General features: G+C 44.7%; 1 pseudogene; it reads left to right on the top strand.

The window, feature by feature from the left end:
* Positions 1 to 4636: 4636 nt before the first annotated feature.
* On the top strand, positions 4637 to 13164 carry LOC136520787 (glycosyltransferase family 92 protein Os08g0121900-like; annotated as a pseudogene).

Genomic DNA, 13164 nt, shown 5'->3' on the forward strand with positions numbered 1-13164 from the left:
GGTGATGAATCTGTTGCAGGTGGAGAGCGAGTGTGCAAATGATTCTCTGTGTATTCCCTTGAACAGCGTACATATACATATACATATATATATATATATATATATATATATATATATATATATATATATATATATATATATATATAGGAGCCCAAATAGACGGTTACAAGTCAGAGAGAGAGAGAGTGAAAAGACACCCTTGGGGATTAATCCCTGTTTGATCATTAATAATAATTCTCAACACCCCCTTGATCAATTAGCTCCTTGTATGCTTCACTGTTCACCCATCGTGCATCATTATAAATTTTTGGAAAACCTTGTGGGAAAAACTAAAGTAATACCGGTATACCAGGAAAAACTCCTTAAAACCCAGTGAGAAAAATAAGGAGAAACACCATGATAAACAATCATCAATGTTATTAGACTCTTTGAGATAAACACAAAGCCTTAGTCTAGAAACACATTGATCATATGGTCAATATGCGCCAAATATCATCTTTCAAAAACCCTGTTGGGGAAAATATATGATAAGCATATAACTTTATGCTGACATTGCCTCATCAAAAACTTTATATGAGGAATCATAAACGGAAAGCTCACTCAAAGAAAAGAGCGCAATGCATTTTATGTCACAATATCACCCTCAAAAACCCCTGTGGGAAAAATGGATGATATGACATAACTTTGTGTTGATATTGCCTCATTAAAAACTTTATATGAGAAACCCCAAGGGAAAACTCATACAAAGAAAAGAATATAATATGATGTTTACAACAAGTTATCAATCAGAGAGACTCTCCTCCTGATACTTGCAAATCTCAAAGTCAATTCATATCAATGCCATCAACACATACGAAATGTGGAGTATGGTAGACTTTGTGAATATCTCTGCAAGATTATCACAATACTTAGTTTGCAAATGTTCATATGCCCATATTACCTATGGAACAGAACCATCTTAGTGCACAAATTATTAACAAATATTGCACTAAGTATAACTTGTTTCCATCTACACAACACAAACTGCATTATCTTTATAGATAATGACCATCGATTCAATAAAATCAATATCACATAATTTCAGTATGTGATATATCATTCTGTCAAGCTATACACATTCATGTGAAGCCTTGTACAATACATATAAGAATGATTGGTGGAAGTGACCACTAATGTCTATTTAAAAGATTGACACAAAATGGTCTTTCCACATGTACATTAAGCCTTTCAACGATCTCAAATTTGGGGATCTAATAGATAACCAGAATCATTATATTCAACTGGATCATGGGTTCTTCCAAACGAACACACCAAGATCACTTGTGCTACTAAGATACCAAAAGATATCTTTAACTCAAATCCACTAACATTTGGTAGGAACAACGCTGCTTGTAGATAGCAAATTATTACAAAAATAATATCCGACCAGGTACTTTTGCAAGATACATTAGCGCATCAATAGCACGAAGATAATGGACCACATGCCCCATTATCTCATCTCAATCACTATGGCATAAAACAATCTTCCTCTTTCTAGGGGTAGAACAACCATATGATACCTTCATATTGAATCATTCAATATGATCTAGATGTAGATAGCTTTTGTACAAAATCCTAAGAGAAGATGCTTGATCATAAATACAAAATAAAATTTTTGTTTAGTCTGTACTTCCATCTCAAACTTCGTCTTTAGATTACTACGTGCTACTAACATGTGTTCATCACCAATGATGTCAAGATTATTGACCATCATATGATACTATGAAATCCAATCAAGGACTTCAAAATGAACACCCACATGTAATCAATCTTGTATCCCTTTAGTTTAAGAAATACACACAAAGTCGATTGTACCAAATTTGACTTAACTGCTTTAAGCCATATATTGACTTAAGCGATACACAATATATGTTGCGATTTCATGTATAAGTGTTGGGTATGTGAACTCCTTCCCGGAAACTTCACAAACACACCAAATCAAGGAATCATATAAATATATGCAATCACTACATCTATCAATTATCAACTGCAAAGATAGATACTTTTGTACTGTCAATCAAAAGATAGTATAAAAAATTTATAACACAAACTATGGAGAATAATTTGTATTGAAAAACAATGCCGGGGCTTTGCGTAAACCCCTTGTGCTACTAGTCTAGCTTTGACCTCACCACCACATTGTTCTCAATCCATTCTAGGATGGAAACACTTTTGTATCCCACAGTAAAGATACCTCAAGGCGTGGCATCGCAGCCCCAAGACATCTCTTTTCTGGTGAGCAAGACTATCTCTGCATGTATTACATCACTCAACAAGTTCCAGTAAGAGTGAGAAAGCACTCTGCCATGGTTTATTCACTGGATGACTTAGAATGTTGTATACAGTTTATTCAGAGAAGTATGTGTCGACACATGTAGCCTTTATATCATATAATTCTCTGGTCTATCAAAACTCAAAGTACCCTAAATGACTCATCGTGATTTCCTGAAACGAGAATCAGGGCTTTACGATATCCGAGCATCAGTATTTCGGTGCACCTCTGAGCTAGGTTTGTGGACAACATCCATCCACTAGGTAATAACCAATATTTACCCACAAGGTGTCGTCAACCATAGGTTGACCTGCATTTACTATCTTAGAAGGCAAAACCTTCTATTGCTAGCATGAATAATCCTGCTTTACGGCCATACTTCTCCCCCTCTTATTTATAATTGGGATTTGAGTGGTTTTACTTGGTACCACCACTCTTTCTGGCAAATACTTACAAAGGATTAACAAGTTTAAAAGACACCTTAGGAATCAGTAAATGTATTTGACAGTTTATTTGTAATATTATGCAAATCAAATCAATAATTCTCAAAATTTAGTTCATTTAGTACGTAATCCTGAGCTTGAAATGTATTATGCATTCTAAATAATTTGCTAGCATTATATATGGTACTTCAAATCTTCCCCTAATGCCTGAAAATGCTCATTGTGCACTTCTTTATTATTTTCCACAGCGCGTGCGTTGCGTGTGTGTGCGCGTGTTCCTTGGATCCAGTATTTTCTATATTTGATGAGCTAGCTGCAGGATACTATATGTATAAATAAATTATACGAGCTGGCCACTAACCTACCATGGCATGCCACTCAAGCTCCCTAACTCTCTTAATGCATTTTTTAGGCTCAAAATTTTGTCTTAGGGTGTCATCTAGGACCTCAAAATTGTCATAGAATGTCACATAGTTCTAACTTCCATTTAGGGAGCACCAACTTGGACCTTACTGCTTCCAGTATATTAAAGACATTGGGACATTGGAGGTGAAGGAGACGAAGAAAGGCAGATAGTAGGGCAGTGACGACGATGACGACGACAAAGAAGAGGAGCCGGGAGCTGGGGGAGCACTGACATGGGACGGCAAAGACGTGTGCCATACCCTCAACTCGGTACCCACAAGTAAGACCTGAGATACATGGATCCACCATGGTATGCCGTGACGGGGTGCGGAGAGCATGCGATGGGACCTTGTGACAATTTGAGCGACCTGAAAAAAAAATATTTTCAAAAGACTTGTATGACAAGCCATCACGAGCAGAGGCGGGCCTTAGACTTAGAGAACGTGTATTGAAAATTTGAAAAGATAAAAAAAATAACTTGATTACTTTAACCCTATTTTTTGACATGTATATATATAATTGATAATTGATTATATCCTTGAATACCATTAATTAGAAAATATAATGGGTACTCAATGAATATATCCTCAAATACCCCTCATTGACAAGTTTGAAGAACTGAGCATCTCCCAGAGACTTTTTATATCTTTCCTAATTTATTTACAGGAATAGAAATTTTGGTGAAAAAATAGCCTCCAACAGCCTCTTCAATTGGATATCCAAATATAGATATACTTTATTTCGGATTTCTCGCTAGCCAAAGATGGAGAGCGAGGATGGCTCTCTAGACTGTGCACAAGATATAGAAAAGGTGTTGAAGAATACAAAGATATAGAAAACGATTTTTATTCAAATAACTCTTCAAATGATGACTTATGCCCCGTTCGCTGGTCTGAAACTTGGCTGAAACTGGCTGAAAACACTGTTCCGGCTGAATTATTGTGAGAGAAAAATACTGTTCCGGCTGAAAAAAGAAGTCGAACAAGCCGAATATGGGGTAAGCCGAATAGTAGATTTTAGAAATACTCCTGAAGATGCTCTAATACGATTTTGAGAGTTTTGTCATGGACCTAGCTAGATGAAATCCTGAAACAATTTCGGAGGCAAGCTGCGATGTATTTTACTCAGGATACATAGGCCAATATAAAGAGGATATATAGGAACAGTACTTGAAGCCCCGTATATACGAATTCGAAAACGGAAAGCGACCCTAGCTCGTAGGAAGTTTCCATAACCGACTTCAACGAACTCGCGTCCAATTCCATTCAAAACACGCAAGCATCCTCCAGTCAGATCCCTACTCCTAGTCGTCGTACCCGCCTACCGTAGGCCAACCGTGTGCCACGTGTCACAACATATGAGCCTGAACTGTATTTCGATTTGTTTTTTCAGCGAAGCTAACGGGCCATACAGCTGATGAGAAGAGAAGCCAGCAGAGCAGGCGGCGCTGACTCAGTCCGTGCGCGTTTTCTTCATCATGGGCCAATCGCCAGCCATGCAGCCGCTGCCGTCGCCCTCGCCAGGGCCCTAATGCGCCTGCTCTTCCTCGTCGCCCTCTCCCTCGCCGCGCTCCTCGCCCTGCGGCTCGTGCTGCCACGCCGCCGCTAGCCGCTAACCACCCTCCTCCCCGCCGTCCGGAGGGACGAGGACGTGGCCAGGACCACCTCGCCCGTCGCCCCACGAGCGGTGGGGCAGGGCCACGGCAGCTCGGACTCGTCAGACCTTGACGCCGTGCTGCTGCCGAACTGGGAGGTCCTCGTCCTGCTCCGCCGCGATGACGACGACCCGCCCTCCGGCAACGCCACGTGCGTGTTCCCGGGCGGGGCCACATCCCTGGCGCGACCGCTCAGGAGGATGCCCGCGTCCGGCCGCCGAGCCTAAACCTGTACCATGCCCAGGCCGGAGCGCCGCCACAGCAGGCCTCTCGGAGGCAGATGGCGAGGACGCCGCGCCAGCGGCGGCGGCAGCGCGGTCGTTAACGCTGGAGATGATGCGGTGGAGTAGCCGCCTTGTGTACGACTCCGCCGCGCTCGCCAGCGGCGGCGACGTCCTCGTCTTCGCCAAGGGAGTCAACCCACGCTAAGGAGTCAACTGCGATGCCACGGATATCTGGTGCATCTATTACCGCCGCAGCACTGCCGCTCGAAACGGAGACAGAGACGTCGTCACCTAGCTCCCGGCCACCACCTCGGCGCAGCAAGTCTTCCGGTGCCCGGCGCCCCCGCCGAGCACCGCCACGGCTGCCGAGGCGTAGCTCCGCGTCACGCTCGCCGTCACTGGTGAGGACCCCATCCCCTCGATGGCGACCTACAACCCCCCTCCTCCTCCACGAGACGCCGAACTAGCCAAGACGCCGTCGACGAAGAAGAAGCTCATCTGCGCCTGCACCATGGTCCGCGACGTGGCCAAGTTCCTCCGGGAGTGGGTGGTCTACCACGCGGCAGTGGGCGTCGACCGCTTCTACCTCTACGACAACAGGAGCGGGGATGACCTGGAGGGCCAGGTGCACCAGCTCAGTGCGGAGGGCTTCCACGTATCCACACACGCGTGGCCCTGGCCCAAGACGCAGGAGGCCGGCTTCTCCTACGCGCCAGCGGCGCACCAAGATTCGTGCGAGTGGATGGCGTTCGTCGACATCGACGAGTTCATCTTCTCCCTGGACTAGGCCGGGTCGGGTGTGCCGATCAAATCCATGCTCCGGTCCATCGTCACCGCCATCGAGCCAGACATCAGGCAGGTCACGCTAGGGTGCAAGGATTTCAGGCCCTCGGGGCGAACCCAGCACCCCAAGGAGGGAGTCACCCAAGGGTACACGTGCCGGAGGCGAGCTGAGGAGCGGCACAAGTCACTCGTCGGGCTTGACTCCATGGCACCATCGTTGATGAACTCGGTCCACCATTTCGAACTTCGGCCCAAGTTCAAGTGGGAGCGATCGAGGGATGCGAGGGTGAACTGTTAGACTATAGGATCACGCAAAGTTCTAGCCGGGTACTTGCTGTTGAATGGGTAGCATGTCCTAGTGCATGTTCTAGACAGAGATTAGAGGGAGGAGTGGAGGAACGTGTCGAACCTGACACCGCAGAGGAGGATCTGCTCGTGTCTGCCATGGAGTCAGTGTCTGCGCTAGGGCAGCGACGGTTGGGGAATAGGACGGTGATGAGCAGTGGCGACCGGCGGTGAAGACCGGTGGCGGCGTAGTGCAATCCGACATCATGGGAGCCCTTCGGTGTAGATGCAGAGGCGGCGCGGCTGGTGGCTTCCCATCACTGGCTGCGCCCCTCTAGATCGGATTAGGGTTTAGGGATTTTGGTGGGGAGCTCGGCTCAGACGAACCTCATGACCTGAGCCGCCGGCCCCCACCTCTATTTATTACGCAGTGTGACAGGGGCTCTCCAGCCCATAGTGGGCTAGGCGCCCCCGATCAGGGCATGGATCAAAGGCCCAACTGGGCTGTTGGACCCAGTTTGGGATTAGAGATCAACCTAACAATCTCCCCTTTGATCTCCTACCATCTTTCAATTTCATATCATTTACTTTTGTTCATTCCATTACAGATTAACACATAGAGCATGTTTTATCGTCACGGTCAATTGCTGATAGATTTAACAGCTACAACACACCACTATGTTCTGAAATAGATACTTATCTTTGGGCCTTCTTTTGTCCAGGAATTATAGGCTTTCCCTTAAACCCATGTCGTCTACATGTTCTCTGAACATGTTGGGTGGTAAGCCTTTTGTAATCGGATCCGTAAGCATCTTTTCGGTACTTATATGCTCAAGACTTATGACATGATCTCAGACTTTATCTTTCACAATATAATACTTTATGTCAATGTGTTTGGCAGCACCACTTGATTTATTGTTATGAACATACTGTACTGCTGGATTATTATCGCAGTATTACTTAAGTAGTCTATAGATGTCGTCAACCACCTTCACACCGGATATGGACTTCTTTAGCCAGTTCACCTGCCCCGTTGCCTCATAACACGCTACAAACTCGGCATACATTATGGACGATGTAGTGACGGTTTGCTTTGAGCTTTTCTATGAAATAGCTCCCCTTGCGAGAGTGAATACATATCCAGACGTGGATTTTCTATCATCTCCCGCATAATCAGAATCTGAATATCCCACTATATGGAGTGAATCAGATCTTCTATATGTCATCATAAGGTCTTTCATTCCTTGCAAATAACGCAAGACTTTCTTTACTAATTTCCAGTGTTCTGTTCCAAGATTGCTCTAGAATCTGCCAAGTAACCCGGTAACAAATGCCAAATCAGAGCGCGTACATACTTGAGCATGTTGCAAGCTTCCGATAGCTGAAGCATATGAAACCACTTTCATTTGATCGATCTCATATTGGTTCCTGGGGCATTGAAAATCTCCATATCTATCGCCCTTGACTATAGAAGCAGGTGAGAGACTACATTTGTGCATACTGAATTTCTTTAAGATTCTTTCTATGTATGCCTTTTGTGACAGTCCTAATACCCCTTTACTTTTATCTCGGTGAATCTCGATCCCTAGAACGAACGAGGCTTCACCAAGATCTTTCATATCAAATTTTGAGGACAAAAACTTCTTTATCTCCAGTAGTGGACTGACATCACTACTAGCAAGTAAGATGTCGTCCACATACAGGACAAGAAAGATAAACTTCCCATTCTTAAACTTTGCATAGACACAATTGTCCTCAACATTCTCTTTAAACCCAAAATTCCTTATTGTCTGATCAAACTTCAAGTACCACTGTCTTGAAGCTTGTTTTAATCCATAAATAGATTTCTTTAGGCGGCATCCCATTCGTTCTTTTCCTTCCATGACAAAACCTTTCGGTTGTGCCATGTAAATATTTTCCTCCAAGTCCCCGTTGAGAAATGTCGTCTTTACATCCATCTGATGTAATTCTAAATTGTAATGTGCCACTAATGCCATTATGATTCTGAAGGAATCTTTACATGAGACTGGAGAAAAGGTCTCATTGTAATCAATCCCTTCTCTTTGCGTAAAGCCTTTTGCCACAAGTCGTGCTTTATATCTCTCTATATTCCCTTGAGAGTCAAGTTTTGCTTTGTAGACTCATTTACAGTCTACTATTTTGGCTCCTTTAGGAATTATTTTCAAGTCTCAAACTTTATTGGCATTCATAGATTTTATTTCATCTTCCATGGCCTCAAGCCACTTTGATGAATGATCACTTCTCATGGCTTCTTCAAATGAGGTGGGATCATCCTCCATTTGAAATTCCTTAGTATTGTATACTTCATAGTCAGCAGGAATAGCTGATTTTCTAACTCTTTGAGACCTTATAGGGGCCTCCACATTTGGCACATCTTCTGTTTGAGGCTGTTGTTGCTCCCCCTCATGTGTGGCAATAGGTTCTACAGGATCTGGAAGAACAGGTACCTCATCGTCATTCATTGTTGCCACAGGTGAAATAACAACAAGTGCTGGCACCACAGTGTCTTACACTATCGATGCAGCGACAGCAGGTAGTGAGAAAAATGGTTCATGAATCATCGGAGTGGGCGCATACACCCGCTTCTCTTCAAGGTCAATTTCTTGAGCTACCATGCCCCCTCATCATTTCATCCTCTAGGAAGACAGCATGTCTCGTTTCCATAAACTTTGTATGTCTGTCTAGACAGTAGAAACAAAAACCTTTTGACTTTTCTGGGTAACCAATGAAATGGTAACTCACTATTTTGGGATCTAGCTTTCTAATGTTTGGATTAAATACTTTAGCCTCAGCAGGACTCCCCCACACATGTAAGTGGTTTAGTGAGGGTACTCTTCCTGTCCACAACTCATACGGTGTTTTATGCACCGACTTACTTGGTACTCTATTGAGAACATGAATGGTGATTTTTAACGTCTCCATCCACAGGCTCAACAGTAAGGTGGAGTAACTTATCATACTGCGCACCATATCCATCAGGGTGCGATTGCATTTTTTAGTTACTCCATTCTGCTGAGGTTCGCCCGGTGTAGAATACTGGGCTACTATGCCATTCTCCTGTAAGAACCTTGCAGAAGGTCCAGGAACTTGGCCATATGGGGTATGTTGACCGTAGTACTCTCCCCACGGTCGGACCCTACTATCTTAATCTTTAAATTATGTTGGTTTTCAACTTCTGCCTTAAATATCTTAATTTTATCCAATTCTTCTGTTCTTTTTTGATTAGATAAATGTAGCCATAACGGAAGTAATCATCTGTGAATGTTATGAACAAATCATAACCATCCACACTTTTTGCAGGAAACGAACTACAGATGTCTGTGTGAATAATCTGTAGAATTATTGCATAAATAATCTGTAGAATTCCTACGCTTCGTTTGGCATCTTTCTTAATTTTCTTTACATACTTTCCTTTTATGCATTCTGTGCATTGTTCTAAATCTGAGAGCTCTAATGGAGGAAGAATATTATTCTTAACTAGTCTTTCTATTCTCCCCCTCAAAATATGGCCTAAACGACAGTGCCATAATTTCGACAACGCATTGTGAGCTCTCTTTCGTTTTCTATTTACATCCGCAAACGATGATACATTCTCATTGTCGCACGCAACGCTCCCATCATCGCATACAACATTCACTTCATCATGTAGTGATAACAAATAAAGCTCATTTTGTAAGATAGCAATACCAACACATGCATTATTAAATATTATCTTACATTTGCCATTTCCAAAATGGCAATCATATCCATCATTGTCCAAGCATGAAACACTAATCAAGTTTCTCTGTAAGGAGGGAACATAAAGTACATCTCTGAGTAAAAGTGTGAAGCCATCAGTAAGCTCTAGAGAAAGATCGCCAACGGCTTCAACATCTGCTCGGACTCCATTTGCAACTTTAACGTATCTTTCTCTTCTTTGTGTAGTCCTCGTCGAACAGAATCCCTGTAAGGAATTAGCAACATGAATAGTTGCACCTGAATCAATCCACCAAATAGATTTTGAATACTGTACATACAGAGATTCATTTATGAACGTAATAATGTTCTCACCTATCTTTGCCATGATCATCTTTAAGTAGTCGGGACAATCTTTCTTACAATGTCTCGTCTTCTTGCAATAGAGACACTAGTCTTTTTCTTCTGTGAACTTGTTCTGCTAAGGCTGATGCAGCATGGGACCCTTTGACTTTGAGGAGGAGTTAGTATTAGTATTCTTTTTCTTGTTGTCTTTAAGATAATTGATAGTGCCACTATTGGCAGCTTTCATTCTCTCCTCCTCTTGCACACACATAGCCATGAGCCTCTCCATGTCCCACTTCACGGGCTGTATGTTGTAGTTGACAACAAAAGTGTCAAACTCTTTTGGCAAGGAAGCAAAAATCAGATGGATAAGAAACTCTTTTTTGAGAGCCAGATCCATTAGTTTTAGCTTGGATGCCAAATTGCTTATCCTTAATATGTGCTCTCTTATGCCACCAGTTCCAGAGTACCTCTCTGTCACCGGCTGCTTTATCAACTGGATAGCATATGTCTTTGAAGAGTCAGTGAACTGACTCTTTATTCTTTCGAGGTACTCGGTGATAGTGTCACACTCTAGGATTGAGTCCATAATTGCAGGCTCAATCGTCTTCTTTATCACAGCCATACATTTTTTGTTGGTAGTGCCCCACTTCCTATGCTCAAGGTCCTAGGACATCCTTTAGGATGCAAAATCCCTCTCTTGTTGTCCAAGCAGCATCAGCCTCGTTTGTCTCCCTCACCGGTGCCACAGGCTCAGTGGGACACGGTGAGGTGACTACCCAGTCCACCTTAGCCAAAATAAAGGCCAGGTCAATCTTTTTCTTCCACTCCGTGTAGTTATCACCTTTGAGAGTGTGGATCTCTTTGATACAACCCATCAAATTATATCCGCCTGAAAACACAATTCATATAGAGTGAGAACATAAACATAATAATAACAATTGCATGTCTTAGTTCCAACGTTGGTCAAAATTAAAACATACAATTGTCCTCTACACTAATTCTACATCACCGTTGGGCAGAAATAGAACTAATGCATGACAAAACTCATCATAAATAACATCATAATATTTTCATTAATCAACGTTGGTCAGAATAATAACAATATTATAATCAATTAAAAACATATCCATTTTTAAAATTAAATTCTCCCGTTGGTTCGAATTTAATAATGAAAATAACATCTTTAAATACGCAGCGGAAAAATAATTCAATTTAATGAATTTTGCCCATGGGACAAATCTCTTTTCTATTTTCTTTAAGCCATTAATCAATTTCCAGGAAATAAAACTGTTACTGGAAAAAGAAAAACGAAAAAATGACTCAAATACACATTGTTCCTTCGGCCCGGGCCACTTCTCTGCGTGCGCACTGGCCGCACCCAGGCCGCAACCTGGGCCTAGGCCGGCAAAGCCGCGCGGCGCGCTCGCCCGCATGGGCCATGAGTCGGCCCGATCAATCTGAGACGTCCGCGCCAATCCGACGGCTGCACGATGAGATAGGCCGATCAAAACCGAGACGCGGCGGCCAGCACCCAAAAACCCTAGCCATTCTTCACTCTTCACCGTCCCCTCCTCTCTCTTCGCTCTCTCACGCCGAGCCGGCGTCAGCGGCAGCGGCCACGGTGGCCGTCGGCGCCGGTGAGGAAGACGGCCACCGGACGAAGTCCGGCCCTCCTTCCTCCTCTCTTTCTCTTCGCCACGCTTCTTTCTCCTCCCCTCAGCGCAGCCTTAGCGAGCGACTGAGAGACGATGGAGCATGGCGCCGTCGCCGGCCCCCTCACCGGCATGCACGCTCCCCAACGAGTGAGCGTGTCGCTATCGAGCGGCCTGGCGGCGGTGCCCTACCACGCCCGTGGAGGCCGTGCCTGAGCGGCAGCGGCGCTTTCTTTTTGCGCACCGGTGAAGCGGTGCTTCCCGCACGACGACGGTGACAACAGCGGCAAGGTAAGCCTTTTTCCCTTCCCCTTCTTCCCCTTCCGGATCTATTCTTGTGTTTCACCGATTGGGATTAGGGTTAGGGTTTGATTAAGTTTAGGGTTAGGGTTTCACTGTTCATTTTCCCCGTGACTGATTCGTGGGTTTGGTTTCGACTTTGAGATCCGAGACCCTTTCTTTTCTCAGATCTGAACGGATCTTTTCTGTTTCTTATCGTTCACCCGTTCTAGATCTAAGAACCGTAGAAAAACCTTGGCTCTGATACCATTGTTAGACTATAGGATCACGCATAGATCTAGCCGGGTACTTGCTGTTGAATAGGTAGCATGTCCTAGTGTTCTAGACAGAGATTAGAGGGAGGAGTGGAGGAACGTGTCGAACCTGACACCGCAGAGGAGGATCTGCTCGCGTCCGCTATGGAGTCGGTGTCTGTGCTAGGACAGTACGGTTGGGGAAGACGACGGTGATGAGCAGTGGCGACCGGCGGTGAAGACCGGTGGCGGCGCAGTGCAGTCCGATGTCGTGGGAGCCCTTCGGTGTAGATGCAGAGGCGACGCGGCTGGTGGCTTCCCGTCACTGGCTGCGTCCCTCTAGATCGGATTAGGGTTTATGGATTTTGGTGGCGAGCTCGGCTCAGACGAATCTCGTGACTTGAGCCATTGGCCCCCACCTCTATTTATTGTGCAGTGTGACAGGGGCCCTCCAGCCATAGTGGGCTGGGCGCCCTCGATCAGGGCACGGATCAAAGGCCCAACTGGGCCGTTAGGTTCAGTTTGGGATTAGAGATCAACCTAACATGAACCACTACAAGTACCAAGCTTGGGACGAGTTCAAGGTGAAGTTCTGCCGCCGTGTGTCCACCTACGTGGCGAACTGGACTGACCGGGTCAACCATGGGTCCAAGGACCGCACGCTCGGCCTAGGGTTCGAGGCGGTCGAACCGGTCAGGTGGCCGCACAAGTTCTGTGAGGTGGAAGACACCCTGCTCCGAAACATGACACGGAGGTGGTTTGGTGTTGGATTCACCAACAAACTTGCTCACCGGACAGTTGTTGGAGGGACAACGCACAGCAGCTCATAG

The sequence above is a fragment of the Miscanthus floridulus genome, chromosome 18, assembly GCF_019320115.1.
Source record: "Miscanthus floridulus cultivar M001 chromosome 18, ASM1932011v1, whole genome shotgun sequence".
Lineage (NCBI taxonomy): Eukaryota > Viridiplantae > Streptophyta > Magnoliopsida > Poales > Poaceae > Miscanthus > Miscanthus floridulus.